Raw genomic sequence first — 12779 nt, 5'->3', positions numbered from 1 at the left:
ACATCGCTTGACAACTGATGCTGGTGTGTTTACATCCCCCGTAACTTAGCGGATCGGCAAAAGAGACCGATAGAATAAGTACGAGGCTTACAAAGAATAAGTCCTGGGGTCGATTTGCTCGACTAAAGGCGGTGCTCCAGCATGGCCGCAGTCAAATGACTGAAACAAGTAAAAAGAGGAAGCAAGTTCATGAAAGGCATTGCTACTTATCTCAATACATGGAACTAAAATCACTTTCTCCATATAAGTAACATCACCTCAAACAATTTTCATCATAACACATTACTTTAACAGGACTATCTAGTTAGTTTGTTTTTTCATGCCTGCTTTTTCTCAGTGTATCACAATTCAAAACATGGAAATTTTTTTTATATTTCTTCCTTATAGCATAAAATTAACTTGTAGTAGCTTTTTTTTTTCCTTCTCCTAAAACATTTTGGACATTATTAACATATGTTGATGCAGACCTGTCTCCAAATTAACATTGAACTGAATTTATAGTTACAGATAATCTAGATGTACCTATTGTATGTACCATGTGTTAATTAAGGTATGATGCTCACTGCCACTATTATCTATACTTTACAACTCCTGAATATCAACAATTGATCATGCAAGTTTGCTCATAAGTTTGATACAAAGAAATAAGATTATATAAAAATCTCAGTTTTTGATGCCACCAGTAGTTGTGTGAATAGCCAGAGTCTTAAATTGATTTTGCCTAGCAAGATTGGAACCTCATACTTGTATGTTCGTATCATATCAGTGCCTATCTATTATTCTTCTACAATTGGTGAAATGAGTAATGTGTGCCTGTATGTATACTAGTGTACACAAGTTATCAAAAATGATGACTGTTTTATTAATTATACAGGAAAGTACTTCTGCTGAAAAGAAATTCAAGTATGGCAAGGGTAAAACCAGCATTTCCAATAACATTCTACATGGCAGGAGGCTGCAGATCATGACCAGGAACAGCTATGCTATATGGGGTATGGGAATGGAGTTTTCTGGATGGTGTAGATGACTGGGAGTGCACAGCAGACCTTCCAGGACCAACAAAACAACCAGAAATCATCAGGCTTGAAGCTGGATATCATACTCCATTCCAATTCAACAAAGTAACTAATTTTTATTGAACTCACTGTGCTGTTTGAAAGCAGAATAGAAGAAGCACACATGTTCAAGGCCGAAAAACATGCCAGTCTGGCCAACAACCTGAGCAAGTCACATCCAGGTCTTTGTGTGTAAATCTGCTAATCTAATGAAACAATGAGTAACAATTTGTGAAGTTTTATCTCTGATTCAATAAAATAGTGTGTGTGTGTGTGTGGTATAGAAGGAAACTGGGTGCATATTCTCTGAGGAGTGGTCAGTACACTGAAATGGTTTGTCAAGAGACTTTGCTTTTGTTTTCTACATGCTAAAAGCATAGGAGCTGCATACAATTAATGGTTTGTAATTTAGGCACAAAGCTGGCAGTTTTGATGGGTAGAGATTATTTGATACCATCAAGTCCAGTACACTTGGCTATGACTTTTTTTTTTTTTTTTATTAACCAGGGATGAGGTTGGAGAAGAAAAGCAAAGTTGATCTTGGTAGGATTTGAACTCAGAATGTAAAAACCAGAACAAATACAACTGAGCTTTTTTTTTTTGATGCTCTGAAAGTTCTGCCAGCTCATTGTCTGTAGCTTTATGCAAATAATAAAGTTTATCAAATATAATAGAAATTACATTTAATTCTGAAATATGTAGGTATAAGTTGAGCTTTTCATTTAGAAAGTTGATCTAAGCAGATACAGCCCACAAGAAAATGGATGAAACAATACGTTATCAATATCTTTTATGTCCCATTTTTCAGAGTGCTAATTTCCTTCTTTTTTTGTCTTGTTACTAATCTCCTAGTTCATCCACTGTTTGCTTCTGAATGAATATTCTAATTCCATAATTGATTTGTAAACTAATTTTTTTTTTTTTACAATCATTGATTTTTGTTAACTTCAAAAATTCACTCTGAAAATGAAATACTACTCTTATAATTTTTAAATTGTTAATAACATCTTAGAATCCTTTTAATTTATACTTATCTTATTTGAAACTTCTTTCTGTTTTAATAGATAGAATTTAAGGAAACATTTTGTAATTTGCATTAGAACAGAGCATTTTATTAATTTTACTATAATCTTACAGCAGATGGTATTTTAATCGAGTATTGTTTCCATAAATAACTCCCCCCCTTCCCATCTTGTTTTAAAGACAACACTCTTATTATTGTTTGTAACAGATCAGTGATATTTATAGCAAATCTTTCTATTCAATTAGATTATTAGTGGCTTGATTTGGTTTTTCTTTCTTTTTCTTTTTTTTTTTGAGGGCCAATGTATGTAATCAAATACTCATTTTGATATTTGTATTATTGAACTATGCATGTGCAATTAGTCTAATGAGTTGCTAATCTTCTACTTTAAATTTTGTTTTACTTTAATGGCTTAGTGATAGCTAATTTCTTAATTGTATTACTGCTACTTTGCTGAAAAATTTGCTTTTTATAGATTTGAGAGAAATAATTTGAAAAGATAACTTCTTAGCATTGATATATCTGAACTCCTTTATGATTATTTAATAAGCTAGTGATTTTGTCATGTTCATAGATATATAGTTTAAACAAATTGCATGTTACAAGTATCATTCATATGTAGAAAAACAGACACAAAACAATGATAGTGCATTTAGAATAAAGTAAAGCTTGCTAAGTTGGATCTCTGACCTCGAATTTTCAAGTTGATAAAGGAGTGAATTTTCAACATTCACTCCTTTATCAACTTCAAATTATCAGTAGTATTTCATACATTGCTTTTCCATGCTTACATGGGTTTAATGGAAACTTGAACCATACTGCCCTTCCTGCACGTATTGGTTGATTTCTTGTAATGCCAAGCACACTTCACTTTGCAGTTTGTCTTTAATGCAAGTTAACATTACACATCCAGTGAATCATGCTTGCTCATTTCTCACCACCCTCTACAGATCTTCCATAGTGAATACCATCTATCTCATTATGTGCAGATGGTATTTTGATCCGTCTGTACTTTGATCTTGCCAGTGGGAAATGTTTTGCATGAGTAACACTTATCTAATACACTGTATGTTTTATTTTACATTGCCGTCATTTGTTTCTTAGCTTTAATATACATAATTCCTTTGTTCAGTGGTTTTGGGATAACTCACATTACTTTGAATCAGTTACTATTGCCTTTCATGTGAAAATTTGTACGTAGTACAAGTATTTTTATCAAAAGAAGAAAACTTATCATAGATGGTATTAGAAAGCTGCTTTGTGATAACTCTGTTATATTACCCTAAAATCTCTGCACTGATACAAAATATACAGTTATTATTTACAATAAAGTTTCTACTGTATTTCGTTGAGCAAAGTTTTTTTTCTTTTCATCTTTTAAGATATATACTCTGCATATTTTATCTCATTAACTGTTAAGACATGGGAAGATGATCATTTTAGTCAATTTTCCCCATTCTGTGATATACTCCATTAGCATATGGTACTTAGCATTGCTGTGTTAATTTTTCCAGACAGATTTTCAGTATTGATATTTATCAGAATGTTTTGTCATGTCCAGTAACCTGGTATTTGATGTCACTGTCTTTTGTCTTCCTCTTTTGTGAATATCATCCAATCCTAGCATGTAGCTCTTTCTCACCCAGCACTCATTACTATATGTATCATATGCCTATACCAGTGCACTGTATCCATTAACTAATGTCTGTCATACTAAGTCTCTCTCTCTCTCTCTCTCTCACACACACACACACACACACACACACACACAATTTATTTGTGTTTTACTTATTCTGCTGTTTTCATGGACTTCTTTTAAACTTTTTTTAAAGAATATGTAAAACACTGACCAATGGGTTTCTGGACACAGTTGAGTCTATTTCTATTCATCCATAGTAAATTGTTGCAAATGACCAACAGAATGTCAGTTCATGTACTTTAAAAGAAATAAAATATGTGATATCGTAAAAGGAAAAACAAAAATTCCCACCACTGTTTTTACTGTATTTACAACATTGATAACTACCAATACCTATGGATAAGTATCTTCATTCATTCATTTTAATGTTCACTTTTCCATGCAAGCATGGGTTAGATGACTATGTTATTGAGGTATTGTTTTATAGCCAGATACCTTTCCTGTCGCTAGCCTTTACTTTTTTCTTTCAAGTAAGGGATCTTTTATTCCACATTGCTTCAAATGCACAAAGTGAGTGGATAAGAAGTACCATCATAACTTTTAAATAAGTGGTCACAGAAATAAACAAACACAAGCTCATATGCACACAAACAGTTATACAATGGACTTCTTTTCAGTTTCTGTTTACCAAATCCACTCACAAAGCTTTGATCAGCCAGAAGTATTAGCAAAAGTCATTTGCCCAAAGTGCCTATTACCACATGGTCAGAAAGCAAAATGCTTAGCGGAATTTCATCTCTCCTTATGTTCTAAGTTCAAATTCTGCTGCGGCCAACTTTGACTTCCATCCTTTTGGGGTTGATAAAATAAGTACTAGTTGAGCAATGGAGTTGATGTAATCAACTTCTCCGAAATTTCTGGATTTGTGCCAGAATTTGAAACCAATATGAAATTTCTTTACCATCAACATTTTAATGTATCTTGCTAAATGTCAAACTGATGAAGAACTCTCTGCATAACATTCAATAGAATCAACAAATGGTGCAGTGATTAGGCATGCATAGGGTATTTCCTGATTATCTTAGTGTTTGTGGTTCTAGTTGACATTGTCACAAGGAGACTATAATAGGTTCCAGAGAAATATAACTAAATTAGTCAGTAAAGAACCAAGAAATTATTCAGTTTTGACCTATGCAAAAACCTGGTTTAGGAGCAAGTATAGCTAGACAGCCTATTTGTATGACTCCTGCTCAAAATAAAAATCACTTTGTCAGATGCAACAGGACTTTAATAGTCTGTTCTGTTAGCTTTTAATAAAAAATTAAAAACAATGTGTGCCAATAATTTTTGCATCATCATTTAGAAAATTTATTGTGAAAGCTTTATTTATTTGCAACCATATATTTTTTATCTATAAGTAATACACCAAAAATCCAGTCACAGTTTTACTATTGCTTGCATGTCGGTACATTACTTATAGTGTGCATTTTCCTTAATATGAAATCTTGCCTATTCTTGATAATAATTTAAGATATGCCATTCAGTAAAGTTTAAGCAAATTTGTTTATTATATTTCATTCAGAGTTTATCTGTGGGCTTCATTTGTGAGAGACATTTAGGTGGTATGCTGTTTTTCTTCCACTTAGTCTGTTTATCCAGACTTACTGACCCAATCACAGTTATATCTTCAGTGTGCTTGTGCAGATACATGAGTACGTGTGGAGGTAGTGATGCGAGCAACTATAAATGTGAATAAATGAAAAGATTAGAGAAGCTAAACTAAACAGATTTATTAGGCTAGACTCTTAAGTTGATTTAGAATAAGAAAGCACATAGCACTTATCTGCATCTTAGCATCGCACCAGATTATGTTTAAATGACCTGGTCAAAAAGTCATACAAATTATGTGTGGGAGGAGATTTTGATTATAAAATATTACACATATCAAGAATAAGCAATAAAATGTTGAAACTACTTCACAAGAAATGAAATGTTTATCAATAATAAAGACAATTGAAATATGTATAATTTATGGAATACATTGAGATCTAAAAGTTCTCATTGTTTGTTGGTGCATCAAATGTTACAGGTGATAGTTTGGTTACAGAAGTTGTATGTTTAAAAAACACAAAACAATTGTAGTTTTCCTGTTTTAAAACAAAACCTTTAGCCTTGATTAGTTAAGTCTTTTACACATTATGAATCATTTTTCTAAACTTTAATGGTATTTCCATATGCTGATATCAAATTATTTTGAATCTGTTCCACTATAACTAAAATTGAGCTGTATGGAAAATTAATCAGTTGAAACCTAAGCTTTCATTCAGTATAAGTCTATTTATTTTTCAATAATCTGGTTTAGCAAAACAATCTATTATATTGCATTTTTATCATATAGTTATCTATGAGAATGTACTACAAATGTGTAGGTGTGTCTGTGTGGTAAAGAAGCTTGCTCTCCAACTGCATGATTCTGGGTTCAGCCCCACTGTGTGGCACTTTGGGCATGCATGTTCTACTATAACCTCAGGCCAACCAAAGCCGTATAATTGGAAGTGCTAGACAGAAACTGAAAGGAGATTGTCGCGCGCACACACACACACACACACACACACACACTTGTGTGTTTCTTATGTATGTTTTATTAACAAAAAAAAATTATAACTATTTATATAATGTAAATTACATTAATCAAAATATATGATGCAATCCTTGATTTATTGGCTCCTTGTCAAACCAGCCAACCCATGCCAGCATGGAACATGGACATAAAATGGTGATGATAATGACAATGCATTGTCAAATCTTCAGCTACACGTAGCCTTTGTATGTAATACTACTGGATAACTGTGTCTGTATAAATTTGTTTCCCAGTCACCAACCTTCACTTGTTTTCCCATGGCTGGACATATTTACAAAGAAGACTAGAAATGAATGACACCGTTTGTGTATGCATATAGACACATGCACATGCATACATTCAACATATTTCTTTAAGTCTCTGTCTACCAAATCTCCTCACAAGGCTTTGGTTGGACCTGTAGAAAACATGCTGAATGTGCCATGCACTAAGACTGAATCTGGAGCCATGTGGCTGAGAAACATTTTATCCACACAGCCTGTCAGCCATGCCTGAATCATTAGCGTACCAGACAAAATGCTTAGTGGTATTTCCTCCAGTTTTACATTCTGAATTCAAGTGTTGCCGAGGTCAACTTTGCTTTCCATCTTTCTAGGATTCATTAAATAAATACCAGTTGAGCAATGTGATTGATGTAATCGACTAACCTCTCCCCACAAAATCTCAGGCCTTGTGCCTATAGTAGAAAGGGTTGTTGTTATAATAATAATAATAATAATAAAGGCTATAAACAGAACTGTTAGTGTGTTGGACAAAATGCTACTAAGCATTTTGTTTGTCTTGACAGTTTGAGTTCAATTACCACTGAGGTCATCTTTGCCTTCCATCCTTTCAGGTTCAGTGAAATAGTGTACTGGTATCTATATAATTGATTAACACCCCCACCCACCCAAGTTGCTGTCGTGATTTTAAACAAATTTTATTATTATTCATTTTAATGTCCACTTTTCTGTGCTTTCATGAATCAGACAGAATTCTTACAGGAATGGATTGCATATAGACTTATTCACTGAAGATTTGTAACAAGCTATTCATATATACGCGTATTTCAATTGACATGGTAACAAATATGTTTCTGTGCTTCTGGAATGAATTAGAGCCATTACCAAAGGGTCCATTGTATATGCATGTGTGTGTGCACTACACACGGTTTGAGCTGCTTTCAGTTTCTGTCTACCAAATCCATTCACAAGGTTGGAGCTTTGTAGAAGACACTTATCCAAGGCTGCATGCAATCAGACTGAATCCAAAACCTTGTGTGGTTTGGAAGCAAACTTTTTAACCACATGCTTGTGTGTGTATTTATAATGTTGATAGTGATGGAGTTTATTTTTTTGTATTTAGTTGCTATTCCCTCAACATCATCTTTGCCCAAGAACATAACAAAAAAAATAGCCTACACGTTATATGACTCCAGCACTGCAAACCATAACCTACTATGACTGCTTATAGTACTTTTCACTCAGCAACCAATTTTACAGAATCCATTTTAATTTTCACTTGACATCACAATCTCCACACTGTTTAAATATCTAAAAAAAAGGGAAAGTGAACTTAGACTATGCATAATTCATTGCTTAAGTGGTATATTTCTTTAAAAAGTAATCAAAATTAGTGATCCTAAATGAAAAATTAAATGCTTAATTCTTTTAAAAGTTACGATTAAATCTGATTAATAAATTTTTCTCAAATATAAATTGCAATATAATAATTATTCAACACAAATGATCATGCAAACACCTCTATATACACACAGTTGAAAATGTAGTGAATATTTGGACAGTTTTGACAGCTGGCAAATCTATTTTTGTTGTTAGCAAACTTTATACTTCGTTATCATTTATGGTTATATAACGTAACGAGTAGGCTGAATTGTCAAAGCCTGAGACAAAATGCTTAGTGACATTATTTTCCAGCTCTTTTATGTTCAGAGTTCAAATCTTGCCAAAGTCAACTTAACTTTTTATTCCTCTGGGTTTGATAAAATAAAGTACTAGTACTGGAACTGGTAGTATCAACTATTCTCCATCTCCTCAAAATTGCTAACCTTCTTCCTAAACCAGAAACCATCATTTATGGTTATCCCAGCAATTTCCAGATTGCCATATTTTGGAGACAGAAGAGGCATTTAATGATGATTTTTTTTTTTTTGTCTAATAAATCATATCCGTCTTCCCTTTACCTTGTTAATTACTTTTTTATATTAGCTTTTATATCCAAATTAATAATAAATCAAAAAGAAAATTCCTTAGATTTTTTTCTTTTCTTTTCTTAAATACTTTAAAAGGAAAGGTGCCCTGATTGAATTAATATCATGTTTTATTTGTTTTATGTAAATAAAAAATATTATCAATATGATTTGTTGATTATAAATAAATGAATTATTTTCTACTGCTTTAAGACTATTCTCAAATGATAGAAACAATATTACGCAACGTTATTTTCTATTGTTTCTTTTTCTTTATGTAGAAACTACAAAACATTTTATTGGTTTATGGCTTACTATGAAATGATTACTATTCATAGCCTACAGGTAAGTATACCTACTTGCTAATATATACCTTGTACTATGTATTTGAAAATCTCAAAAGCAGCCTTTTAATCTGTATGCAATTAAAATACAATCACCAGAAAGATGAGATGAATGAAGACTGGTTTCTTGTTTTAACACATTATGTTTGCTATTTCCCAAGGCTCTACCTCCTTTACTTTTTCCTTTTGTGTTCGTGGCCTGGTTACACAAACCCGTAGCTCTGGACTTGTGTTGAGGTTGGGTCACAAGCTCACGCTTATGGGTCAGTGTCGCTATGGTAAGTGAAATTAGTAGTCTTGTATTATATTTTATGCGCTGTCAATGACCACACAGCTGCTACTGTCTAATCGGCAGTAAATGTACTACTGGATGAGCACTAGAAGGAAAAGAAAGAAAAAAATAGAGGAAAAGAAACAAGAAAGACATTTCCTGTCCCCCAACCACTTACAGTATTGCCTTTACATCATACTTAAGGACTTGAGATACACATAACATTTAGACGGATGACTTTCTTTGGAAATGATGATAAAAACTGAGGGAGGGATCTAAAGTGCAACATGAAACAACATGATTGAATAATATATGAGTTATTTAATTTCATCTTAATTCATTTTCACAAATTTAAATTAGATGTTTATTTTCTTTCATGTAATTTTTTATTTTTTTATTTTCCCATTTGTATTTTGAAAATCATGTTCATTGTTCAAATTTTTAGCCTGTTTGTCTTATTATTTTATTCAATTCCCACTTATTCAGTTACAACTTTTAGTAGTTTTTTTCTTTCTTCTTTTAATAGCAGTTTTTACCAAGACATTATTGCTTTAGATATTTAGTTCCTTATTATTTAATTCTAGCAATATTCTAGCTATATTTTATTCGTTCTCAGTTATTTTTTTAAACTATATTATTTATAATTACATTTAAGATATCAAATAAGCGTTTTTGTTGTTGTTACTGTCATCATCATCATCATCATAATCATCATTAAAAGAACCAATATTGGGAATATAAGGTGTAAGTAATATTTTAAATAATTTAGAACTTTGGATTTAAAAAAAAAAAAACTATTGATTTTTGTCATTATTATATGGATTAAAAAATTCATCGAAATATTTCAAAGTTTCAATACTCAGAATACACTATGTTAAAGAAATTCGCTTTAAATAAATAACATTAAATAATAACCATTATTTATTGATCAATAAACTTTATAAGTGAAATTATTATCGTGTATTTGTTGTATTTTCTTTGTTAAATATATTTCTATTGTATTTTTCTAATCTCCCTATAAGTAATTAGCAAAAATTAGAGATTCTGTTAACATACAAGTTTTATGAATTGTTTCCAAAAATATATTTTGGTAAAATGTGTTGGTTCATGTCAATTATAATTAGCACCATTGTATGATTATACCATTAATTGTCTATGTGCAAATAGATAGATCATATTTTTCTTCATCTCCCGTTTCTCTCCGAAATTTTATATAAAGTCAAAAAAAATCTCTTTCCCTATTCTTGCATATATGTGAAATATTAAGCTGCCAACGAGGAGAAAAGTTTATGACCCCAGACTGAGGTAGTAGGTTGTATAGTTAAGAAATACACCATTTCAAGGAGAACTGTACAACCTTCTAGCTTTCCCTGGGGCATGAATGAGCAACACTTAAACACATCTATTCTGGCGTTTCAGCAACGCTGAATGCATCATTGTTTATCCGTCTACCAGTTACAATAATTGCAGGCAAATCTCATGCAGTCCTGTCCTGAACTTAAAATATATAAAAATCAAATGAGTAGAGGCTGCTTTTGGTTGTGTCAGATTTGTTAGCTGGCATTTAATGAAAGAAATTTATTTTTATATTTGTCATTTTTTTTTTTATATATTTGCAAAGATGATCATGAATATTATGAAATTGTTTTCAATGTTTGCTTATTTATTTTTTCACATTACTTTTATTTATATCATGACACTTAATATCTTTCTGTACATTATAATAGCTATAATTGAAACATTGACTATTTTTCACTGTTTGCTAAGTTACTGCTTTATTGGCTTCTTATTTTATTAAATTCAGCTACATTAAAGTTTTAAATTTCTCACTATTACTTCAAAATAGTTTTCATTTAGCAAGAATAAATGTGCTTGGATTATAATTTTAATTTTTAAGCAATAATCTTATTTAAATTATTTTTAATTACAGAATTAAAAATCCCTTTTTATGGAAATTTTACCAACCTCTCCTCCCTAATTTTTTTTTCCATTTTATTGAAAAGAATTGTATAAATTAAAATTTTTTGTTTGTAATAATTGCAAAATTTTTATAATTTAATGAAAACTTTATTCTGTTATCAGTACTATTAATATTTTTATTCAAATTTGTTGATAGTAAAAGCATTAATTTAAATTATTGTAAATTTTTCATTTTAGAACATAATTCCTTTGCAAAATTAAGGCAAAGATCTTGGATATTCCATACTAAAATATGTTAAACAAATTACTTTTATTAAAGTAATCTTCAACTTCATTATACAGTTCTGCTAAATAATAGATTTGGAAATGGTGAAATTTATATTTAAAAAAAAAAAAAAAGCTATTTATTTGATACCTAGTTTATTTAATAATTGGCTAATTTTCATAGCTGTTTTACTTAAACTAATTTTAGTTGATTTATTTATTACTGTTTAATTTGTCTAGTTAAGAATTTAAGGAGTAAAAGGTTTATTTTTCATTTTACGTCATAAGTCTGTCATTGATTTTCAATTCAAAGCAACTATTAGTCTTTTCCAGAGGTAAAAAAGATTATATATATATAAACATATATATAGTTCTTTCCAGCAAACCAGGATGTTTCCAGCATTGTCTTTTTTTTACCTCTTTTGAAGCAAGTGCTACTATTATTCACCAGCTGTTAACCTGGACTGATATAATTTATTGTACTGCCGGTGTCTGCAATTCAATTAAAAGTAAGTACAGTTTCTTCATATCCATATTTTTTCTCCTCTCTGATTTAGTGTTGTTTTCTATGCTTAAGGGGGTTTCACACATGTACTTTAGCAGACTACCATTGGGTGCCTTTAGCTGTTTACAGTTTATTGATCCTATGTTCTCATAGCTTCTTTTATAACTATTGCCACATGTTTTGTGAGAAAAATAGACCATTTAGTTTGGGAATTAGGTATTGAATTACTGTCCTTTCAATTTTAAAAATTTCTTTGGAACTTTGTTTATTTCATAATGAACATTTAAAGAATGTGATAAAACTTTGTATATTGCAACATATTGTATGATTTGCATATCCTTTAACTTTCCTGCAATTGATAAATTATATATTCATGTATGTTAGAATGATGGTGTGTGTGTGTGTGTGTGCCTGCATGCAGGTGTATGGCTTAGTGGTCAGGGTATTGCACTCATGATTATAAGATTGTGCTGTTCTGATTTGTGGACAAGGCAACACATATTCTTGAACAAGTACTTCATTTCACATTGCTCCAGTCCACTCAGCTGGCGAAAATGCGTAATCCTGCAACAGACCAACCAGCATCCTCTCCGGCAGGTGGAGAGTATACACAGAATTTGGAAAACCAGCCTTATGAACCTATGGCTTTTTGATATATATATATATATATATCGTTGTTGTTGTTGGCACTCCGTCACTTACGACAACGAGGGTTCCAGTTGATCCAATCAACGGAACAGCTTGCTCGTGAAATTAATGTGCAAGTGGCTGAGCACTCCACAGATACGTGTACCCTTAACATAGTTCTCGGGGATATTCAACGTGACACAGTGTGACAAGGCTGACTCTTTGAATTACAGGCACAACAGAAACAGGAAGTAAGAGTGAGAGAAAGTTGTGGTGAAAGAGTACAGCATGGTTCGCCACC

General features: G+C 31.6%; 1 long non-coding RNA gene across 5 annotated transcripts in view; it reads left to right on the top strand.

Annotated features, from left to right (window-relative positions):
• The window catches only part of LOC106868233 (uncharacterized), a 274184-nt gene that overhangs the window by 152930 nt on the left and 108475 nt on the right, over nt 1–12779 (top strand). For all 5 annotated transcript variants that reach the window (XR_008266388.1, XR_008266391.1, XR_008266387.1 and 2 more), the window contains one exon: nt 8829–11855. This is a non-coding gene — a long non-coding RNA (uncharacterized LOC106868233). The remainder of the gene's footprint in view (nt 1–8828; nt 11856–12779) is intronic.

The sequence above is a fragment of the Octopus bimaculoides genome, chromosome 20, assembly GCF_001194135.2.
Source record: "Octopus bimaculoides isolate UCB-OBI-ISO-001 chromosome 20, ASM119413v2, whole genome shotgun sequence".
NCBI lineage: Eukaryota > Metazoa > Mollusca > Cephalopoda > Octopoda > Octopodidae > Octopus > Octopus bimaculoides.
The sequence above is the reverse complement of the archived record's forward strand: the minus strand, read 5'-3'. Positions and strand labels throughout refer to the sequence as shown.